Below are 22,349 nucleotides of genomic sequence, written 5' to 3'. Positions count from 1 at the left end.
CTCGGAAACGGACGTCAGAACAGACATGGACGTCGACAGAACTAAACCTACTCCCCATAGCATAAAAATGAAAAGGGAGTAAGGCTTGATTTCGGGGCTAGTTGGTTAACATTCACAATCATTTTTGGCGCTGCAGAGTAACAAGATGACGGTAAAAAGGAGTGTGCTTAAACGTGTTGTCCGTGTGTTTTCGTTCCTGCTTACCGTCGTCCTGTAGTAAATTTGCAGCGCCAAAAAACTGTTGTGAAAAATGGAGGCAGAGAGAGAGGACAGGGAAAGGGTTTAGCATCTCCGCTGTTAAGCAGATTTAAGTGCTTTCCTGTAATTGTTTTTCTTTGCCTAGAATGAAAGGCTGCCACGAGTGACGCAGCATTCATGCCTTTACTACAGAAACCTATAGGCACATAACTTGTTACAGATAACATTATCCTAAGAGCGGTACCTCTCAGGATAATGAAACTTTGTAAAGTGTGAAGGATACAAACGTCCCCCTATCCAAGTGCTCCTTGAAGGAATTATTAAAACAGTTCGGGTCTCATCAGTTTTCATGCTGTTCACCTAGAAGTACACAAAGATATTCTGCAACTGCTGAGCAAAGCTCAAAAAGCGGTTCTCACTTGCAAAGCAAATTTCAGCACCACCTTCAACGGTGCACGCCCCTGAATGTTCGTGTGTACATTGCTTTGCCCTGTGTTGGTGGCGCTGTTATTTGGGTTTTTGGTTGCGCGCCTTCCTGCGTCAGCCGTTAAGTTTTGGTATTACTGAAGTGGTTCATTACTTCTAGCATGACCAGTCAACAAGGTTAACGATGCGGCGAGCATCAACCATGCGCACCTCAAAGAAGGGCGAAGAGGTGGCGATCAATTGCCAGCGTCTTCCCTCCTCAGAGTTGCGGGTTAGAGAAAGACAAAAAAGATCGGCCTGGCGGGCTCTAGCCGCCGACCAATGGGCAAACCTCTCCTCTCGATTGAAGAGAGGCGAAGAGAAAAAGGTTTGCGCCCCAATGCACCCGGTGTCGACTAATGGGAACAACGTTTACCCCTAACTCTAACCCTCTCTAAGCGCTGCGTGCCTTCTCTTCACATTCTTATCTCTCCTGACGGCAAAGGCCGCGGCCTCAAGAAATGAGGCACCAACAGTTTGAGCTGTAACAACTGCCGCTATGCTGTCGCTCCGTTCCGGATCTCAACTTTGTTATATTTTGCGGTAAATAACAACCTTACTACACGTTATCTTAGCACGTTTACACTGCTGTAATTTTTTTTTACTTCCAGCAACAAAAGTGGTTTTGAGGAACGACAAACGCAGAGTATACTTGTTTCCGAATGAAGCTTAGTTTTCGAGCAGTTCGTTTAGGAGTGGTCGGCTAAAATCTACCTAAGATTGGAATTAGGCGCGCCAGTTGGCTCATGACATAAATAACAGCGCGATAGACGAGACAATATGGAAGGGACACAAACACAAGCGCTGACTAGCAACTGAAAGAAATTTTATTGCAGCGAAGCAATTTATACCCCAAAGTCAAGCCCACAGCACAAGATATATAAACTTAAAAACAAACAGCAAGATTCTCCACGTTCCTAGCAATCAAGGAAGCTAATCTCTTTTCTTTTCAAAGTGATTGAAGGTGTGCTCACGCAATTCACTCCTCTTTTATGAATGACATGCGCTTCGAATAATTCGCGCACAAGCTGTTCCTTATATCTCGTGATAACTTTGCTTTTGTCAAGATTTGCAGTGCACTTGCAGGTGGCCACGCGTTGAGGCCGATTCTTCCTCGCGCTGTCTTTGATATCTCTGCTATGTTCTCGCAGCCTATCATTTAAACAACGTTCAGTCGGTCCTATGTAGGCTTATCCACAAGACAAAGGCACGTTGTAGACCACTTCTTTTTTATATTTGGTGAAAGGCCTCTCGTGTTTCTTTTCGCCCTCTTTTGGCGGCTCTTCTTCTCGATTGACCATGTTGCAAAGTTTCTCCAGTTTGTTAGGTGCAGTAAAAACAACCCTTACGTTGGACCGCCCCAAAGATTTCTTCAAAGGATGACTCACGCCGTGCACATACCCTGGAGTATAAATTGCTTCGCTGCAATAAAATTTCTTTCAGTTATTAGTCAGCGCTCGTGCTTGTGTCTCTTCCTTGTTAACCCGTCGGTCGCGCTCTTATTTATGTGTAAAATCTACCGCATTCAAAAAGCTATGCGTTTTTAACAAATTCATCGCTTCGGATGCCGTAGTCTGTAGCCGACCTAAATTTCCCTTCAATAAATGGAGCTTTTCAGATGCTCTACATTTCAGCCGAAACTAAGCTTTTTCATTTTTAAGGAAATCTTAGGTGTCTCGGAAAGAGTCAGGAAGCCTACACTCCAACATGCTTTGCTTAGCTAAGTAACTCAGGTGTCCGAATTGTGAAGGATTGTAGCGGACATTGAAAAGCAAATAACGGCGGTTCCAAAGATCATTTCGAAGAAAAGTAAATTAATGCTCAGCAATCCGAGATGGGAACGCCAATTTGCGACTGGCAGCAAGTACTGGAGTTCTGCACAGAATATACCTATGCACATAGGACAGGTAGTGACCGTAGCCTTGAACCAAGAGATTAAAAGTCGAGGAGACACTTAAGCTCCGCCTAAAACGTACGATGCGATAGCTTCATTTGTTAATTCCTATATATGCATGCATTCTCCACTCTGCATTCCTAGAACTGTGGGAGTCCCCATTCCCCTCCTGGAGCAGTGGTGCAGAGGTTAAGCGATGCGCCACTGCCCTGCGATGGCAGGTGCCCCCAGCGGTATAGGACTTGTGCGGCCCAGGTTGCTCTTCCCGACCGACCAAGCATTAATTTGACTGCCACCTGCCACGGTGGGCAGGTTGTGGTGACGCTGTCAGGTCACGTGACATAAGTGGCTCACATGCCTCCTAAGTTGTGCTCTGGGGACCACATGTCAGGGTCATGATCGTGATTTTCGTTCACATCGCCGACGCCGGATTTTCTGGAGAACGGGGCCTTTGACGCTGTCGCGTTAAAATGTTGGTTTGGAGCTGGGGTGAAGGCGAAGAAAAATGTTTTCAAGTTTGTGCAGAAGTCCAATGTACTGCTTATAGGAAAAGGGAAAATATCGACTCCTTGCCGCACACTGCAAAGCAACAGCGGCGGGAGTGGGGGTCCGCACAATCAGCTTTAGAGACTAAAAAGTGTTGCAGTCCCAACTCATCCATCAGCCCTTTCGATCCGAAAGCATTTTATGGCTAATCGGCAAGGGAACTTGTCGGCGTTGCTGTCCAGCAGCAGTGGTCTGAGAACCTCAATGATGTCAGCATGGTCTTGCATGATGTTAGCTGCAGAACGCAAGATAATGTAGCGTCCGCAAACCCGATGACCCTATCAGCAACGAAAAAGAAATTTATTCAGAAAGTGCGGATCACTGAACGAAGGACCTTCAGAACGCAAGACGAGCATGCAACCCATAGGCCACAAAACCACGTTGCTCTTTAAAGAATAAAGGCAAACCGAATATATGCGCTTCAATACTACTGTATGCTAAAGAGGAGGTCTGTCATTACAAAGTAAGGAATCTTTAATGAATCTTGCAATAGAACTCAAGCTGACAGATTCAAAGCACGTAAGTATAGTATTAAGTTCCCTCCGCAATATTTAAAAATTTCTTCACACGCATATCAAATATTTGGTTGACAATAACTGAGGTGATTCGATAAATTGAACCCAGACTATAAAGCTTCTGTCCAAGCTCTAATGCAATTTTCTTCTCAGCCGGCTTTGTGTCAGCGTTATACCTGTGCAGTATGACTCGATGTCGCCATGGAATCGTCTTCTACGGCGTTCAGCTGTAGAACATGGCGCTGGGTCAAATCCCAGCGTGCTTACCCGCCTTCACTGCCGCCGCTTGGCAGCCTCTTCTATAGCGTTCGACTGCTGAGCACGAAGAAGTGACACGGAAAGCCCTACTTTCTACTCACTTTCTTGCTACCACCGTGGCAGCGTCCTCTACAGCGTTCGGATGCAGAGCACAAAGGCGGGAGACTAAATTCGGGCATTGTATCTGCCTCCTCGCTACCACAGTACGAAAACATCCAAAATCGTGTTCGGTGCAGCAGAATGAAATCCGAGCCGCGGCGGCCGCGTTTCGATGGTAGCGAACAGTAAAATACGTCGGAGTGTTGTGCAATGCCAGGGGACGTTAAGAAAACACGGGTGGTAGATATTATTCCAAAGCCCTCAGGGATGGTGCGTCTTACTCTACTCCTTCAGTCGGTCAGCCCTTCAGCGTTTTCCTTCAGCGCAGTTCAAGTTTCCGTCGAGATTTGAGACAGCTCCTTTGCTCAAATCCAATTTTCATTTTCGTGCACCCCCCATTTTCGTGCATGCAACGGTCCCTCGCCTTTCCTGCAGCCCATAATATATTTTCTGGAGTCTTCCCTCGAACCGGATGTAACTGTACGAACACGCACCTGCCCGCCGCATTTCCTCGCCGGTAACGGCTATCGTCGTAAAAAATTACTCTGTACAGCGTTGCTGGGAAAGGCTGGCTGAGGAACCTAAACCGTCCATGGCATTTGTGCAAGTCCTTGTACGGACAACGCAGCGAGCCATGGAAAGAAAAATGATAGGTGTAACGTTAAGAGATCGGAAGCGGGCAGAGTGGGTGAGGGAACAAACACGGGTTAATGACATCCTAGTCGAAATCAAGAGAAAGAAATGGGCTTGGGCAGGGCATGTGATGCGAAGGCAAGATAACCGCTGGTCTTTAAGGGTAACGGAGTGGGTTTCAAGAGAAAGTAAGCGTAGCAGGGGGCGGCAGAAGGTTAGATGGGCGGATGAGATCAAGAAGTTTGCAGGCAAAGGGTGGATGCAGCTGGCAAAGGATAGGGTTAATTGGAGAGACATGGGAGAGGCCTTTGCCCTGCAGTGGGTGTAGTAAGGCTGATGATGATGATGATGATGATGTACGCTGAGCTCGTAACACGTCCGTTTGTCAGTAAAACTTCCCAAGAAAGCTTTTTTTCTTACGCCGTCCACTTTTATGCGCTAGGATGAAGGATAAAACAATCTTATTTGAAATCACCGAAGCACGAACATCGCGTGCACTGACTGAAATTCAAGGGCATTTGGACTCCCGACTTCTTAATCACTGCCACCAAGACAAACCGAAAAGAGCGATCATCATGCTCTGTCGTCGAGTGGGCATGCGGAAGCCACCGAAGCCTAGGATTAGCGACTTCGTCTGGGCGAAATAGACACGGTGAACAAATCATGAAGGTACCGCGCTGCGGAGACGAAAACGACTGTGAATGCGTAATTATGCTAAAAAAAGCCGACTGAGTGCGACTTTTGTACCCTTTGAAAATAAATGCAGGGAAAGATCGTCAGTAATCGTTATCAAATGAGCCAACCTGCACGGCCTAGACCATATGGATATTTCTTAGCGCTTCTTTTTTCCCGAATTTGATGTAGTTTTGCATCCATACTTCACTCAGATATCCTAGACAAATTCTCTAAACGCTACAAGATTGCGCCGACTATGGACTGTTTACCGCTTCAGCGAACAGCCAGGGCCGTTGATCATTAAGCGCAAAAGCAGAAAAACCAGCGAACTTCACCGCTAGCGCATACTCTAGTTACCTGATGCTTGTTGACTTGTTGAACGCTTGTGAAATGGTCATCATCATCATCATCAGCATGACAACGCCCACTGCACGCTAATGCATCTTCCATGTATCTTCAATTAACCTTGTCCTTTTCCTGCTGTGGCCACCGCATCCCCGCAAACTTCTTACTCTCATCCGCTCACATAACTTTCTACCGCCGCCTGCTACGCTTGCCTTCTCTTGCAATCCGCTCTGTTACCCTTAGAGACCAGCGCTTATCTTGCTTTCACATTATTTTCGAATAGGAAGTCGTTAACACGCGTTTGTTCCCACACCTTGTTTGCCCGCTTCCGGTCTCTTAACGTTACATCTATCATTTTCTTTTCCATATCTCACTGCGTGGTCCTAAACTTACGCTGAACCCTTCTCAATAGCCTCCACGTTTCTACCGCATAGGCGGGGATTGGTAAGATGCAGCTGTTGTATACTTTTCTTTTGAGGGATATTGGTAAACTGCCATTCATAATCTGAGAGAACCTGCCATATGCGCTCCACCCTGTTCTTATTCTTCACGTCAGTTCGCTCTCATGATCCGGATCGGCGGTCATTACCTGTCCTAAGTAGACGTATTCCCCTACCACATCAATCGCATCGCTACTAATTGTGAACTGCTGTACCCTTGTGGGACTGTTGAGCATTACTTTGGTTTTCTGTATGTTAGTTATAAGACCTATGGTTCTGCTCTGCCTGACTCAATTATCATGCTTTGCAGCACTACTCCCGAGTGACTTAGCAAGGCAGTCTCGTCAGAGAATTATGTAATTTGCGATAGTTAATTAATTATGTAGTTGTGAAGTAGTACTGAAGCTTAATCATTTTATGGGCTTCTCGTTTAAGGAGCTCTGATAGAGCAGCTCTTGAGCTGGAGTACGCGCAAGTTTCTCTTTTGCTTAATAACGTCATGCAGCAGTTGGTGCTGGTAGCTCGCGTCTAAACGGCAGAGAAACGCCAACACCGAGAAGCGCTGAGAAGATTCAACAGCTCACAGATATGGCCAGAGTGGAACGTCAGTTTCTTCCTCAGAAGCAAAAAGCGTGGCGCACGAGCTGCGCGTCGAACAGCCGCCAAGCGGCCATTGTAGGCGCAACATTACCCCCCCCCCCCCCCTCTCGGAAAGAGCATCGGCCCGATGATTTAACAAGAGAATAGCTGCAAAGAAAAAACAAAACTGAGTAACCCGCGGCACTTAGCCACTAAATGTCTCGTGAAAAATAGAGCTTCATCCGCACGACATGAACAATATCTTGTCTATGTTGACGGCTAGTAGTCCAGGAAACCCCGTCCGAAAGAACTTCATAGGTTACGTCACTCAGCTGACGGATAACTCTGTAGGGGCTGAAATACTGCTTTATCAGTTTTTTTGGAAAGACCCCAGCGTCGAATGGGAGTTCATATCCACACTTTGTCGCCCGGGGCGAACGTCATCAGTCTATGACGGCGGTTGTAACGTCGGGCGTCACGCTTTGTTGGTTCAGGATGTGCCAAACTGCCGCCTTCCGAGCCGGAGGACGCAATAGGTGCGCGTGGTTGGTGTTCGGGGCATCGTCAACCTTGTTGACTTGTCTTGCTAGAAATAATAAACCATTTGAGTAATACTGAAACTCAGTGGCTGACGCAGGAAGGAGCGCTACCAACCCTTGGCGCCACTGCCGCCTATTGAAGGCCGCTTAGACTCTCTTGACTTGTGAAATCAATGCAAGTGCTTACGTCGTACGAAACTCCGTGTCATGGATGCCCATATAGATCGCCGTGGCAATAGTTTATGCGCCGAGCAGTGCGATAGCTATGGCAATTCCTACCTGTGGCCACCGGAAAGAAGCGCATTTAGAGGTGACCGCATTTAATATTTCACCTTCACGATGAGACGCTCAACCTGCACAGGATGTCTGTCTGAAAACATTAAGAAAGGCAGCAACTCAAGAGGGGATAATGCAATGAAGGAACGGTCTCTTGAAAAATGGTCTCAACCAGTGAATCAACCATCGTGTTTAGCATGTCCTGTCCTTTCGGCGTCAGTAACGACATCGAGATATCTGAATGCGCTTCACAGCCAAAAAAAAAAAAAAACTCCGAAGAAGTTTGCCTCTAGGGTAAGGTGCGTGACGCCGATAGCTTGGTAGTGACTGCCACGTCTGTCATGTGTCTTCTTGCTTACACTAAAAAAGCATGGGCTCAAACCCTAAAAACGGGAGACGCCCACAATACACATCAGAACAAATTAAGAAATTTTATTTTTCAGATTGGGCACAGGAAACCCTTATTGGTCTCCTGGACTAAATGTTGTAATGAGTAATTTGACGGAGGTCCAGCAGCTGCACTGAACCAATGTACAATGTGAAATGTACAATGGCTCCTAGTTTCTGAACCATTGTACAAGCGGTTTTCAACGTCGCGAAACAATATAGAAATTCCACACTAAACAACTAATCATAAGCTGCCGAAGTCCACTATACAAAATAGCTGTTTTTAGTTTTGTTACAGCACCTGTATCGCGGTAATCCATTGCACTGATCTATGAGAGGGGTATTTGCTTGCGGATCACACAAGATACAGTTTGCAGTTATGGGTTTTTTTGTCACTCTATGAAATTTATAATTTCAACCGCCGAAAGTGAATTCCCTGCATTCGAGTGATTTTAGATGCTTTTTCGAATTTAGATTATTACGTGCCCTTAATAATTTGTTACTACCCATAGTTAAAGCAGTGGCAGGACACCAGCATATTTTATTGCGGGAAAGGAAAGTTAGGCCCTGTACCCATTCGGCAGGTGGTGTCAAGGGCGCTGCTAGTATTCTTAGTCAGGACGACGAAGATGATCTCCTGTTGGTTGAGGCAGAAATAGCTCGGGAGAAAAGAGAGAGAAGTATAGAAAAGATCTATGCCTGAAGAAAGAAATTGAAGTTCTGGGCAGTAAAGGTAAAAAGCCGCCCAAAAAATGCGAAGTTTTCAAAGCGATGTGAAAGCAACTACAGTTGTTAAAAACAGCAAGTGAACGTACATGGTCGTTGCACGGTAAGGACCAACACGATGAAAAAAAAATGCTGTGACGAATTAGCGAGGGAAATACACGGTGCCGCAAGAAGACAAACCATCAGTGTGGGCCTATTTGTAAGTAATAGTGAGCAGGAATACGCGATGATGGGAAGTGAGCTCCACAATTCAGCTATTAAATAAAAGTGATCTCATCAATGCAACCAATCTCACGACACCCTTGACGTCACTGCCGTCTTTTGAAGGCCGATTAGACAAAGAGACCATTTGCCCTTTTGCCTAGTGAAACGAATGCGCTGAACGCCACTCTTCAGTAGTCTCGGTATTAGGTATCACTTGGACGAGCAATAGTACTACGCGTCAAGGCACTCCACCAGATTGCAGATGTTTCATTGAAACCGCACGAGAACATCAAATCTGTTTGCTACTTTCTTTAAGCCGTGCGAAACATTATGTACATAAGGAATGACAACCACACCAACACCCTGCTCTGCATGCTTTTTTTTGCGGTATTTTGCTATCCAGTATGAGTGGGTACCCTGACGTGGTAATAACGTCTGTGGCTGAAAAGAATCTACAAAAGCTACTGGATAGCAGAATACCGCAAAAAAGAAGCATGCAGAGCAGGGTGCTGGTTTGGTTGTCATTCCTTATGTACATAATGTTTCGCACGGGTTAAAGAAAGTAGCAAACAGATATGATGTTGCCCTGGTGTTTACCACACACCGGAAATAAGTGGGCCTTTGTCATGAAATGAATAAATCGAGGAAAAAAGTAGCTAACACTTGTGGTATCGCACACCAAGAAAAGTTCGTAGAATGTGCCACCGGTATAGTCTACAAAATTTCCTTGTCATACGGCATGAGCTGCATAGGTGAATCTCGCAGATGTCTAAACACCAGGTTGAAAGAGCACAGTCATAACTTAGGAAAAATAACGAATCCTGGAAACCTCGCCCCCATTGCGCAAATCACAGATGTTCACCTTACTTTGAACGGACTGCAATTTTACCTTGGGCAAAGGACAAGAAAGAAAGCGAAATAAAAGAAGCATTTGAGATATGGGAGGCCGGTGAAGACAAGTGCGTAAGCACACCCTCGGTGTTGTTATCAAGTGAGGAGTTGCATCTAATCAAGAAACGAAGGAGCGTGCGACACAGCCATTGACAATGAATTGATTGTTTCAGCATGTGCATGAAATGTATTTATGTACCCTCGTACCAGAATAAATCTCAGTTGGTAGCGTGCGCTTGTCCTGTGTCCCCCGTTCCACTTGTCGTTTTTGTTAGTGTGTAGCGCGTTATTCACACCAAACAAAAAGTATGAGAATTCATTTTCAATATCATAAGAAGCAGCCTACTAGACTCTTCCTGACGCTTGTAATTATTGTACCTACCTGTATAACGCATAGAGTATGGGCGGAGATGTTGCAAAGAACTTGAAATCGACAGCTGAATACCAGGTTTCGCTGAAACACTGAAGCAGGGTACTAAAATATTGGAATCAGTATATATGGTGCTAGGTTTCTTAGTAAAATATGTACATATGTTTCCAGTTTGCAATAAAAAGAAATCATTACGCAATTGCAGACTCTAAATATCTACACAAAGACAGCAATAGCGTTTCGTTGCTGTCATCATGAGAAGGGATTTTAGGTACAGCTGAATATAAATACTAAAGCAAGCAAAAGCTCCTGTAGAATGAAATGTCCGCGACCGGCAGGCGTTTATCTTTTGATATCAAATTTGCCGCTCTCAAACGTTGCTTACCACGAACTTGAAATGAACGTATAAGTGTTTGCTAATAGCCGAAATTTGAGAATCGCGAACCAAATATTTTGCTATTTGGTTCGTTGAAGCAATCAAATAGTGCTTTCTCACGAGTTTTCAAATTAACGAGATGTTCTCCCGAGTTGCCGCATACTTTTAGAATAACTGACACGAAGTTTGATTATGGCATTCTGTAGTTTTTTTTCTTGACGACTGTTTCAAAAACAGGGCCCAATCCGACACGCACAGCATGTTCGGCCGATTTCTCTGTGTGCGAAGAAGGCTTCAGGGCAGCGCCGCTGTCAGTTCGTGAAGCATCGTCCGTAATATTAATGTATATGACCTTCATATTGGGCGACATGTCAAAACTCACCTATGTTTAGTAAGCCCTGCCTGCATGCCCGGTATCGGAGGCCATGGCTCAAACCCTCGTCTCATTCACCAAGTGAGATTTGCAGCTGGTTCGCTGCCATCGTCAGTAGCAGCAGGTGCGCGTGTTACAAGATGGTCATATTGTTTATATAATAATTTCGTGCTGCGGCACCCCCTGGTGGTGATTAGTGTTGCGTACTATGACACCAGCAACTCCATCCATCACAAGAGCGCCGCCGCTAGCGCTGCGCTGCCTAGCAAGATTTTTCTATGAATAATTCGCAAAAATATTCGATTCGTATTCAATTCGATTGTTTCACTACTAGATTGATATTCGATTCAGTTTTTACTATACTACACTATTCGTTAGCACCGCTAACGAATACGGTAGCACAGCTATACCCTAGCACGCTATAGGGCAGCACAGCTAGCATATTCGTCTGCGATCTGTTTTCGAAAAGGAATATTCGAACACGCCTAATAAACAAAGTAAGAATGAACTGAACTACAGCCTCCGGTCTCACGCCAGCGAACTTACTCAGGCAGTTTATCGCAACAAGCGTGCGGCCTCGCTCCGACCACAGGTGCGTTGCTCTGTGAAATTTTTAGAACCGTGATAGTAGACAGCCACACCAAATCAATCGCTTTCAACGCTCATTATTAAAAAGTGTGACTTCTGAGTAAAGCTGGCGTATATACTAAAACAAGTTAGTGACGATTTTAATGCATTTGTCGCGAAATATATGCCGTAAACGGAATCAATCTTTAGAAAATGCGGCCTTTACAAAGCTTATTTTGCGAACCTTGGTTGTAAATAGTGCACAGTACTTGCGGCCAAAGACCCTAATGCCCACTTAAGGCAATGTGGCCAAAAGTAAGTAATTTCCGAATGGTGGGCCGCTGTCAGTACCAATGCCGGCGTGATTACTTCTGGCCTCTCCTTGGTTTCTCTATAAAATATAAAATGTTTCCACTGCGACTGGAAGGTCCCATTTCAAAGTAGAGTTTTCTGCACAAGAGGCAGTTCCTTGAACACAACCGCCTACGAATTATTGATGCGCACATAGAATAAAACGGAGACAACGACTGGAGGGTCGTCTGTATAGTAGTAATCACTTTAATAAATCTAAAACACAGAAAATTATCCTTGTTTGCCATAGCAATGACTCACTTTAAGACGTTATGATACATTTATATTACTCTTTTCAGCCTTGAAATTATTTGTAGAACTCAAGAATTTTTATTACCTATCTTTTTCTAGCAATGTAAGCGAACAAATATGATGATGTCACGGCTGTAGGCGCGTTCAACGATTAGGCCAAATTGCAGTGTTGGCAAAGAGAACGAAGTGATGTGCTTCGCGCTGCTGGCCCCTTGCTGTTCGTCTCATCGCCTGCCTCGCTTTGTACACATCTTCGTCCCGCTGTAAATATGCCCTTTCACGTCATTATCTTGCACATGCGCCGGTGCTGAATAATTGGACTGTGTCCTCATAACGGAACGCCGGGGCCAAGTGATTGCATCAGGCGCGTACTCAACGCGTAGTATTTTCCCCATGCCCTTAAAGACAAATATATTCAAGTGGCAGAAATGGCATCCTTAATTCTATGAGGAGGACTGAAGTTTAGGGAAGCAATTAAAGAGCATAAAAATCCTTGAGCGAGTCTTTTATTTCCTGGAGCACGCACTTACATATCCCTTCTTTCAAGTGATCCTGAGTGTCCCCGTAGAACATCTATCTTGTACTAGTTCTCCTTCTTGGTGGCATATAAACACTTAAGCACTGACCGATTCGGTCCTGCCATACATGATCGACCACTGAGCGAGCATAAAAGTTTGATCTCTCTATTGGGTACATTGGAGAACATGGTTTCAACCTGCCACTTGTAAACCAGCATATTGTAACTTTTGCCAATGGGCCCATTACACTCGCGTTAGATGGGAGCAAGACCAATGTTCGACTCTTCCTGCTTCTATACTTCTGCCAGTAAATCCTTATCTTCCTTTAGGCCTCCTTCTTTTTTCATCTCTACGTCTTTCACTAATCCTGAATATTCAGCAACTTCTGCTTTGGCTAACCAGCGCTAGACCATCTTCGCCTAGAAAAAACGAATTCAGATTCACTCTCACAGGTTTAAGTAAAAAGCTAAAACAATTTAGGTACAGTTATTCTTAGTTCACTTGCGTCACTGCGTAACCACGAAGCACGGACGTCGCTCTAGAGAAGACGTAGAACGCGTGCACTGTATTTAATATTCTTGTCGAGACAACATTTTTAACTGCTTTTGTAGGGTTCGGCGCGCTGTCGCATCTTTTTGTACATGTGTTGCGAATATTCCGCGAGAGGGCAGTGAACTACGCTGCGCGTCCGGTTTTATTTTATTTTGTTTTGCTTTGGTGCACGCCGTTAGAAGGGTACTCATGCCTTTTTGGTTAGTCTCCCCATTCAACCTTGCGGTTTCCTTCGCCGCTTCGGACGGCGGGGCTATCTGCCGGCCTCGACCTTGGACCCCTGTCCCCTTGGCGAAGGATTGCGAGACCGCTTAGGGAGGAACTCGGGGGTAAGAGAAAACGCTGACATCAGTTCTGAGCTTTCCTATTCGTCAAAACTGATGAGCCGCAGTTAGCAGTTTATTTTTACGTGTGGAAAGGGGCGCGGGCATCTTCGGGGTGTACCCGCGCAGGGAGCCGCGCCTGTGTGCTTTGGTTTCTAGCTACTCCGAGCTGGCAGGCGCTCGGTCTGGCCAAGTGCGGAGGGAGTGACCGTTGAGAGCTGGTGCAAGGCGCGCCAGTTTGACTGTTGGGACGCGGTGTCCCTCGCCTCTGTGCAGGCGGTCGGCTAGGCCGGCCGCGGATAGTTGTGGCCGTATACTGACTTTTGTTTGTACCCATCTGTAAATAGCCGGTATAAAAGTTCGTTTCTCACTAAATCGCTTCGCTTGTAAGTCATATCATCGAGAAGCCTTCAAGCGGTGCATCCAGTTTCTGGAAATCACCGGACCAACACCACCGGCAAACTTTTACTGGCGCAGTCGACAGTACTGGTGCTCTGCAGCGGCCCCGAGGAACGGACGAAGACATCCACGGAGAGAACGACGAAGTTCGGCATCCAAGGCGAGATACCGAAAGGACGACAGGCTACGGGGGTACGAAGGTGCGAACCGCATCGGGCGTGAAACGCCGAAGACAAGGCCTTCAACAGACACAGAGTGGTATCCCTGAGCAACGGCGGCAGTTGGAAGATTCAAGCAAACACGGCCTTCAGCGGACAGAAAACGGCATCCCCGAGTGAAGGCAGCAGCTAGCGGCTTCATTCGGCACCTGGTCCGAGGTCGCCGCCATTCCTGCCCGAAAAGAGGACCCTGAGCGCAGCTCCGAGTGAGTTCCCTGGTTCCTCCGTTTTCTTAGCGGTCACTGTTTGACTAAGGCTTGCGTAGTTGATGATAACCAGATTTGGTCATCTTAACCACGACAAGGCATCTACGATGGACAGTGGTAGTTACAGTGGTGACAGGGGGGACGGTGGAGATAAGGGCAGCAACGAGGCGTCGGGGTCACGGCATGGCCAAAACATTGAGAAAGAGTTGGAATTGTATGAAAAAAAGATAAGAGCCTTAGAGCTCGAGATGCAAATCATGCGTGCTCGAAGCCAGAATGCGGCGCCTTCCGAGGACGAGCGGTTGAGACAGTACGCTAAGCTACTCGCCGGCGCGTTCCCCAAATTGTCGGCAGTCGGTGAAGTACCCGTCAGGTTTGAGTCCGTGGAATGCTCGTTCGTGGCTTACAACGTGCCGAATGCCGAAGGAACATTGGGCGCAGCTTGTGTTCCCGGTGCTGGCTGAGCGGGTAACCTACTTATCGACACGGTTCCCCGCAGAGCAGCACAGGGACTATGACAAGTTGAAGGCGGTGGTCCTAGACCAGTTGAAACTTACAGCCGCAGAGTATCAAAGGTGGTTTTCTGGGGCCACCAAGCGCCGCGAAGAAACCTGGAAGGCATTTGTCGCACGCCTCCAGAGTTACTTAAATTTTTATTTAAAGTCACGATGCGTGTCGTCTTTTGACGGATTATTGAAGCTACTGGTTGCCGACCAGCTCAAGGCGGGGCTATCAGAAGAAGCACATAAATATGTCAAGCTGCGCGAGGGTGAGAAATGGCTGAATGCGGATGAGATAGCTGCACTGCTACAGACATACGAGGAAGCCGCCGGGAAGGGAAGCGCTCAGAGGAAAGCCGACAGCTTTAAAGGTTTTGACGCGCCCCAAAACCGAGAACGCAAGCCCCACCTACGCAGAAGCATGGAGCAGAGCAAGGAGACAGAATAGCCGCAGTCAGGCCAGGAGGAGAAAAGAAAATGTATCGCGGTCGGGTGGCTGTTTCCGATGCGGAAGCTGGAGACATGTTGTCGCGAACTGCCCATTTGATCGTGAGAACCCACCTGACAGACGAAAGAATCCACCGTGCGATGATAGGCTAACAGCACGTGTGTCCACCCATGCCATACAATCCACGCGTCCAGCGCTCAGGGACATTAAAATCTGCTGTAGGGAAGCGGTTATTGGCGCTATTGTGGACACCGGTGTAGATATCACCGTAGTGCGCGAAAGCCTTGTACCTGTGGAGTTCATATCCCCACATGGACAATCGATCTCGTCTCCGCTTTCAGAGAGAAGGTAGAGGCAAAACTGGCAGTAGTTCCGTTGGCGCTGTGTCGTGGCGCTCCCCTGATCGAAAATGTGGATTATGCGACACCGGTGTTGTGTGCGCTCACCGACAAGCTCACACAAGCCGACTGTCTAATTTCCGCAGACGCATGGGAACAGCTGCACGACTCGGGCAAGACGGAGAGTGAGGGTCTCGTGCAGGCGGTGGGAACTCTGTCGCCCGCCGGCTGAAGACAGGCCAGATAGATCAGGGCCAGACGTGGGCACAGAGCCCGTCCTGGCGTTCGCTGACGAAACCCTGCCCCAGCAGACAGTTGACACTAATGAGGTCGAGCCATCACAGGCGGGCGGCACGGCTGAGCTCAGCGGGGCACAGAAGTTTCGCGTGGAGCAGCATGAGGATGAGACTCTGCGTCAGGCCTGGCAGAACGCCAAGAAAGGAAAGGCGGGTATGTCTATCGTAGACGGAGTTTTGTATCATAAAGACCAGGTGCTAGGCCAACGGGTACAGCAGTTAGTACTGCCAAGATTACGGCGCGAGGCCGCACTCAGCCTAGCACACGAGTCCTATTGGGGGGGGGGACACCTGGGATTTCGCAAGACTAAAGCTCGCCTAAAGTACAGTTTCTATTGACCGGGCATGGAGTCGGATTTTCGCAAACACTGTGACAGCTGCCATAGCTGTCAAGTGCGTTCAGACCACCGGCGAACCGATAGTGTACCGATAACGCCTCTCACTCGCCCGAAGTTTCCCTTTCAGAAAGTGAACGTGGATATCATAGGTCCGATTGAGTCATCGTCTGGCCGAGGACATCGGTACGCGCTTTGCAAAATAGATCTGTGCACGCGTTGGCCAGAAGTAGTCTGCCTAAGGTCTTTGTCCGCCAGGGCAACCTGCGACGCGCTGCTTTCGGTGTTTAGCCGGACTGGGGTTCCCGAGGTGGTGTGCTCAGACTGCGGCACCAATTTCACAGCCGCACTTACGAAGGAGTTCCTCGAAAGACTCGGCTGTACCCCACGCTTTTCCGCAATGGGAGAGCAATGGGGTGGTGGAGAGGGGGAACAGAGTCTTTAAGACCATGCTCTCACCCGTAATCGAAAAGGAACCGAAAACTGGGACAAGTTCATTCCCTTTCTTCTTTGGGCCTATCGGGAGGTGCCACACGACTCCACTGGCGTGTCACCCTTCCGAATGCTTTACGGCCGAGACCCAGTAGGACCACTCGGTATCCTGAAGCAAAGCTGGGCAGGAGACATTGAGGTACCCGGGGAGCTAGCGAGTGCTCCCGCTGAGTATTTGAAAAATCTAAAAGCACAGCTCGAGAACGCGGCCGACATTGAGGAGCTAACGACTAGAAAACAGCAAGAGGCGTACTTGTCGCACTACAACAAGCACGCAATGGTAAAACCCTTTCGCGAAGGTGAGGCGGTCCTCGTCTTTGATGACAAGAGGCCAGGGAAAATGTACCCGAAGTGGCTAGGGCCGGCGGTGGTGACAAAAAGGTACCGCGAGCACTCGTACTATGTGCAGAAGAGTGACGGTCGCCGCATGCTAGTACATGCAAATAAGCTACACCCTTACGTCGGGAAGGTAGGTTCGGTGAGCGTCATATTTGATGACGACTGCGATTTTGGAGAAATCGAATATACCCCGCGCGCAAGCAACGTCCCGAAGGACCGGGTAATGCCTACGCCGGATAAAACAAGCCACTTAGGGATGCAGTGGAGCTGGTGCACGCCACGTTCGAGCAGCACCAGGCATTACTTGCGAACGAACCGTTGATCGCGCGCGTGGGCGAGCACAGTATAAAGCTCGCGGAAGGGGCAACTCCCAGGCGAGGCCACCCTTATAGGATCCCAGAGGCTTTAAAAGACGAAGTAACGAGGCAAATTGATGAGCTCCTTGCACAAGGCCTCATCTACCCCTGTACAAGCCCTTTTGCACACCCGATCGTGTGAGTTCCCAAAAAAGGCGGGTCGGTACGTCTTTGCATACACTACGGAGCGCTGAACGCGGTGACCGAGACGGACGCATTTCTTATGGTTTGCCCCCAGGAGCTGATCATGCGAGTCGGAGCCGCGAGGTTCATTACACTTCTGGACCTCAGGCGCGGCTATTGGCAGGTGCCACTCGCTCAGGATTCTCAGCTTCCGACAGCGTTCATCTCGTACCTAGGTCAATTTGCCTGGCGGGTGATGCCTTTCGGTCTTAAGAACGCAGCGGCAACCTTCCAAAGGAACATGAACCAGTTGCTTGCCGGGCAGGAAGAATACGCTTACGCCTATCTAGACGATATCACCGTATTAAGCCAATCTCTAGAAGCGCATATCCATCATTTAAAGCGGGTGCTTTGCACTCTGGAGGAGGTGGGCCTGCACGCTAGCAGGGAGAAGTGCCAGGTAGCGATGCCTTCAATCCGCTACCTGGGGCACGTTGTCGGCTCAGGCCGGCATAGCCCAGCCAAAGAGAAAATTGAGGCCATCGAAGGAATTCAAGGCCCTGAGACAAAGAAAGAATTACTGACTTTTGTTTGTACCCATCTGTAAATAGCCGGCATAAAAGTTCGTTTCTCACTAAATCGCTTCGCCTGTAAGTCCTATCATCGAGAAGCCTTCAAGCGGTGCATCCAGTTTCTGGAAATCGCCGGACCAACACCACCGGCAAACTTTTACTGCTGTTTTGTTTTGTCAGCACTACAGTTGTAATTATCTGCAGAACGACCAGCCCACCCAAGTCAGTTGTAAAGGAATAAAAAAAAGGGGTAGGATAACATCGTAGTTAAACTGAGCAGACGAGTGAAAGCATCTGTTTAGTCTGATTGGGTCAAGGTTTTGCTTTGCCGTGTCTTCGGCGCGCCTAGCGGCGATATTACTTCGATAGTAGTATTAGTTGATGAAGACGACGATATGAAATACACAGCAGGAGAGTGCGTTGCAGTTTAATACGAGGCGTGTTCAGCTTCCGTGTTAGTTTTGTGCTCTCATGCAGTAGCCAGCAAATATGATCTGTTCGCGCCGCCACATATTCGAATCGCTGTCGTAGCAATAGTTATTTTACTACGCGACAGCTGATGCAGCTCGTTGGTCGAAAAGCCTTCGGTGTAGTCCGCACCGCGTGCCGGAAATAATCGGTGCCTGCGTAAAAAATTCGTATCATACCAACCGTTTGCCGCAGAATGTTCCGGACGTTGATGTAATGCGATTGAGCGTTTCGTGCCGCATAAACCTACTCTTTGGATCGTAGCTCGCGGCAGGGGTTCGAAACAGCGCCTGTAATCAGGGGCCGCGTATAAAATCGTACCATGGTAATTTGTGCTTCTAATGATTGATGATTGGTGTGTGATAAGCTATGATGAGTTAAAGAAATCAGTGTAAATAATTGCTTATATAAAGAAAGAAAAAACAAACAAAAATAAAGTTTAAGCTTTGTTTTTAAGAGTGGAATGCACCAGAGTGTTGATGCACGCCAATGCACGCCATCGCACTGCCCAATACACGCCATCGCCCGTTCGGGGTGCTGCCTTGCCCATTAGACGAATCGCTCGTAGTCTAAGGGGGACTCTCAAAACAGCCCATCTGCCGCATCGAAGAGATCCCGAACAGACTGCAGTGACGTGGCTCCCTGAATTGGCTGTTGTGCGTCTCCGTTGCGGTTGTTATTTCAGAGCAAAGGAATGGCGCAGCAACTGTCCCACATATCGGTGAACACCACAATCACGCTTTGAGATGCTTACTAGAGACCGAGCGATTTGTCTAATGGGCAAGGCATCGCGCCGAACGGGCGACGGCGTTTCGTGGACCCCCTGGCAACGCTGCACCCAGCTGTCGCGTTCCACTCTTAAAGTTGAAGCTCCAATCTTTTTATTTAGGTTTTGGCCATGGTCAGCCTTATATATCAAGCTTCACACTAACTCTGTGAGCCGGTTAGAGCACTAAAAACGTCTGCACAAGCCAATTTCACTGCATACTTGATTTTTTTTCCGTGTGCCAGATTCCTTGCCGTTTTTAACAGTGACGAAGAGCTGCGCAGTGTTAAAACCGGAGCCCTCAAAATCAAAAAAGCCTCTTTATCTCCATTTCACGTTTGATCTCAGTGACTGCCTTGAATATAAGGCTAAAGAAGAGCGTTGTTTATCTTCATTTCCGGACACACGGAACGAAAGAGTATCACCCATTTCTATTCCATGCTTGTGCATGCTTGTGCATCACGTGTTTTTAAAATGCAAGTGGCATTTTATATTCTTCAACGTTACCAGATGCGAGTCCAGATGCACTACTGTACATCTACCTTTGCTCACCATGTCACTGGAGCCGGAAAAGCCTATGAAGTTCTGCAGGTAGAGGAGATTGGTCCACCAATTTTGCCTGCAGGGCTGCCACAAAGTCCTCAGCCGTTCCTCTGTTTTAGGGCTATCACGTGTGGCAGGAGGGGGGCATAAACCGCGATTACAAACGCCATGACCGGCGTCATTCTGAAACATGCATATGCTTCATATGAGTGCAAAATAACAGCCCACAGCGCCCGCGACTGACCATGTAGTTTGTTCATCAATGCAGTGGCTTAATTTTTTTTATTCGAGAAGTGTGCCATGAGGCATAAGTTGAAAAAGAAAGGGGGGGGGGGAGGAATGCACGGGATTGAAAGTTAAGAGAAGGAGTGAAGAACGTTGCGCTGAGGTAGTCGCAGAGGTTGCTAATGAAACGGTTCTCCATAGTCCACTTCACGTAGTCACTTTCGCGGTTCCATCGCAGGCCCACCTCCCTGAGGAACCGTTTTCTGATAGCAGCCGTCGCTGGGCACGTCCACAAGAAGTACCGCACATCACAAATGTCCGGTGCAGCGCTACAGTGAGGGCACCTGTCAGGTGCTGGCAGATATTTGGCACGCCACCGATGACGGACAGATGGTGTCAGAGCCGCCCCTGCCCGAATTCGGCGCGGATACCTCCTCCTGCCGAGTAAGACTACGGGGGAGAGGGTGCGAACACGGAGGAATTAGAGCGCGTGTTCGCTGGCGCAGAACTTCGGAATCGGAAACATGGGACAGGAACGGATCTGGTGGAAGAGGGGAAGGTGGCGGATCGTCTAATGCATGAAGATGAGTCATAGCATCCGCTTGAATGTTATGTGAATCCTGGGCATGGCCGCAAATCCAGTGTATGCGCACAGGACATGGATACTTTGCGCAGAGCACATGAATTGATTGTGAAATCTGGAACGTTCGTCGAACAGCCTTAAGCTGTTTAAGGGCGGAGCGGGAGTCGGTGTAAATATGAATTGTATTGAATGTTGGAACAAGCGGAAGGGAAGCAATGGCATTATAAATGGCTTGAAGTTCCAATTCCAGGGGAGTGCACGTATCCGCAGTATACGTCGCGCGAGAGTTGAGATGCGGATGAGATGGACTATACACAGCAGGAACTCCCCTCTCTGCAGAATGCGATGCATCCGTGTATAATATGCACCCTTCAGGGAGATACGCTGCTGATGCCGACGGGGAAACAGTGGGTCGATTGTCAGTGAGCTGGCAATAGGACCACGGTGGAAGTGTCCTTAAACGATGAAGTTTGTGAGACTGTTTTCGAGCTCTATTTGCCACCTGTTTTCGTGCAAAGGTGTCATTCATGGAGTGGACGCCGGGACCACGCCAACTGAACTACTATCGCATCTCCGGGTACGTACCCAAGGAGTCAAAATACTTTATGCAAGAATGCTTGGCAAATCCCAAAGCGCGGTCATTACCTTCGAGGGAAAGATCGTTCCGCGCTACGTCTATTACTACGGCGGCGAGATACGTTGCTACCTCTATCGATCATCGCGGCAAGTGTGTTATACATGCTTAAAGGCCGGACATAGGGCGGACGTATGCCCGACACCTGACGTTGTTGTCTGCTCTAAATGCACCGAGCCAGTGATCGAGGACGGACACTCCTGCGAGCCCAGGTGTGTGCTATGCACGGAAGCGCATCCTACGGGGGCAAAGGAGTGCAAGGAACGCCTCAGGAAACCGAGACCACGGACGAGAAAAAAAGAGGAACCAGGCGGCGGAGACAACGGCGGACGCGGCCGGGCCCGGAAACGCTGGTTCAGCGAGGACTCCAGTTCGAGATCCAAGTCCAGATCGGCATCGAGATCAGGATCAAAGTCGAGATCGGCGTCCAGGACCCGGGAGGATCCAGAAACCAAAAAGAAGCAGGAGCAGAAGAAGACCCCACCAAAAAAGGAGGAAGCAACCAGGGTGAGCTGGAAAGAGCATCTTTTCCCCACCTCTCCCACTGCTCCAAAAAACACAAACACACAGAAAACAGTGATAGGTAACACCGCTAATGGGGAAGCTAACGAGGACGTTCAAGAGCTAAGACAAATAATTCAGACGCTCAGGGCAGAAAACGCCGAGCTGAGACAGAAACTAAACGATCTGATAGACGAACTAAAGGCCCAAAGAACAAGGCAGAACAGCACTAACCCGCAAACAGACGAAGCTCAGGCGACAACTATAGGGCGCCAGGAATTTACAACTGCCATGGTTGCTGTTAACAATGCACTGGCAAATCTTAGCAACCTCATCTCAAACATCCAAGACGAGACGCGCAGGGATAGAGAGCGTCTAGTACAATTCACAGCCATGAAATCCAGAGGAAAACCCTATAACAGGCCGTCCCAGTATGGCGAGCAACCGTAAACGCTCGGTCAAGTTGGAAACCCTTGAAATATGGCAGTGGAACTGCCGTGGGATCCGCCGAAAGCAGGGTCTTCTTAAACAACACATCACAAATTGCACCTCTCCGCCAGACATAATCGCCCTACAGGAAACCGGCTGCTCACTCACTCTCGCGGGGTACTCCATCTACGAGGGGCAGGGGCAAAGCAAAGTCGCCACGCTGGTT

At 48.2% G+C, this 22,349-nt stretch overlaps 1 protein-coding gene and 1 pseudogene across 1 annotated transcript in view; one reads left to right on the top strand and one right to left on the bottom strand.

The window, feature by feature from the left end:
• The window catches only part of LOC144124608 (uncharacterized), a 165,344-nt gene that overhangs the window by 58,441 nt on the left and 84,554 nt on the right, over positions 1-22,349 (bottom strand). The window lies entirely within an intron of this gene.
• On the top strand, positions 14,593-15,693 carry LOC144126339 (uncharacterized; annotated as a pseudogene).

The sequence above is a fragment of the Amblyomma americanum genome, chromosome 3 (genome assembly GCF_052857255.1).
Source record: "Amblyomma americanum isolate KBUSLIRL-KWMA chromosome 3, ASM5285725v1, whole genome shotgun sequence".
In the NCBI taxonomy this organism is placed as follows: Eukaryota; Metazoa; Arthropoda; class Arachnida; order Ixodida; family Ixodidae; genus Amblyomma; species Amblyomma americanum.
Note: the sequence above shows the minus strand (reverse complement) of the source record. Positions and strands in the feature narration are given on the sequence as shown.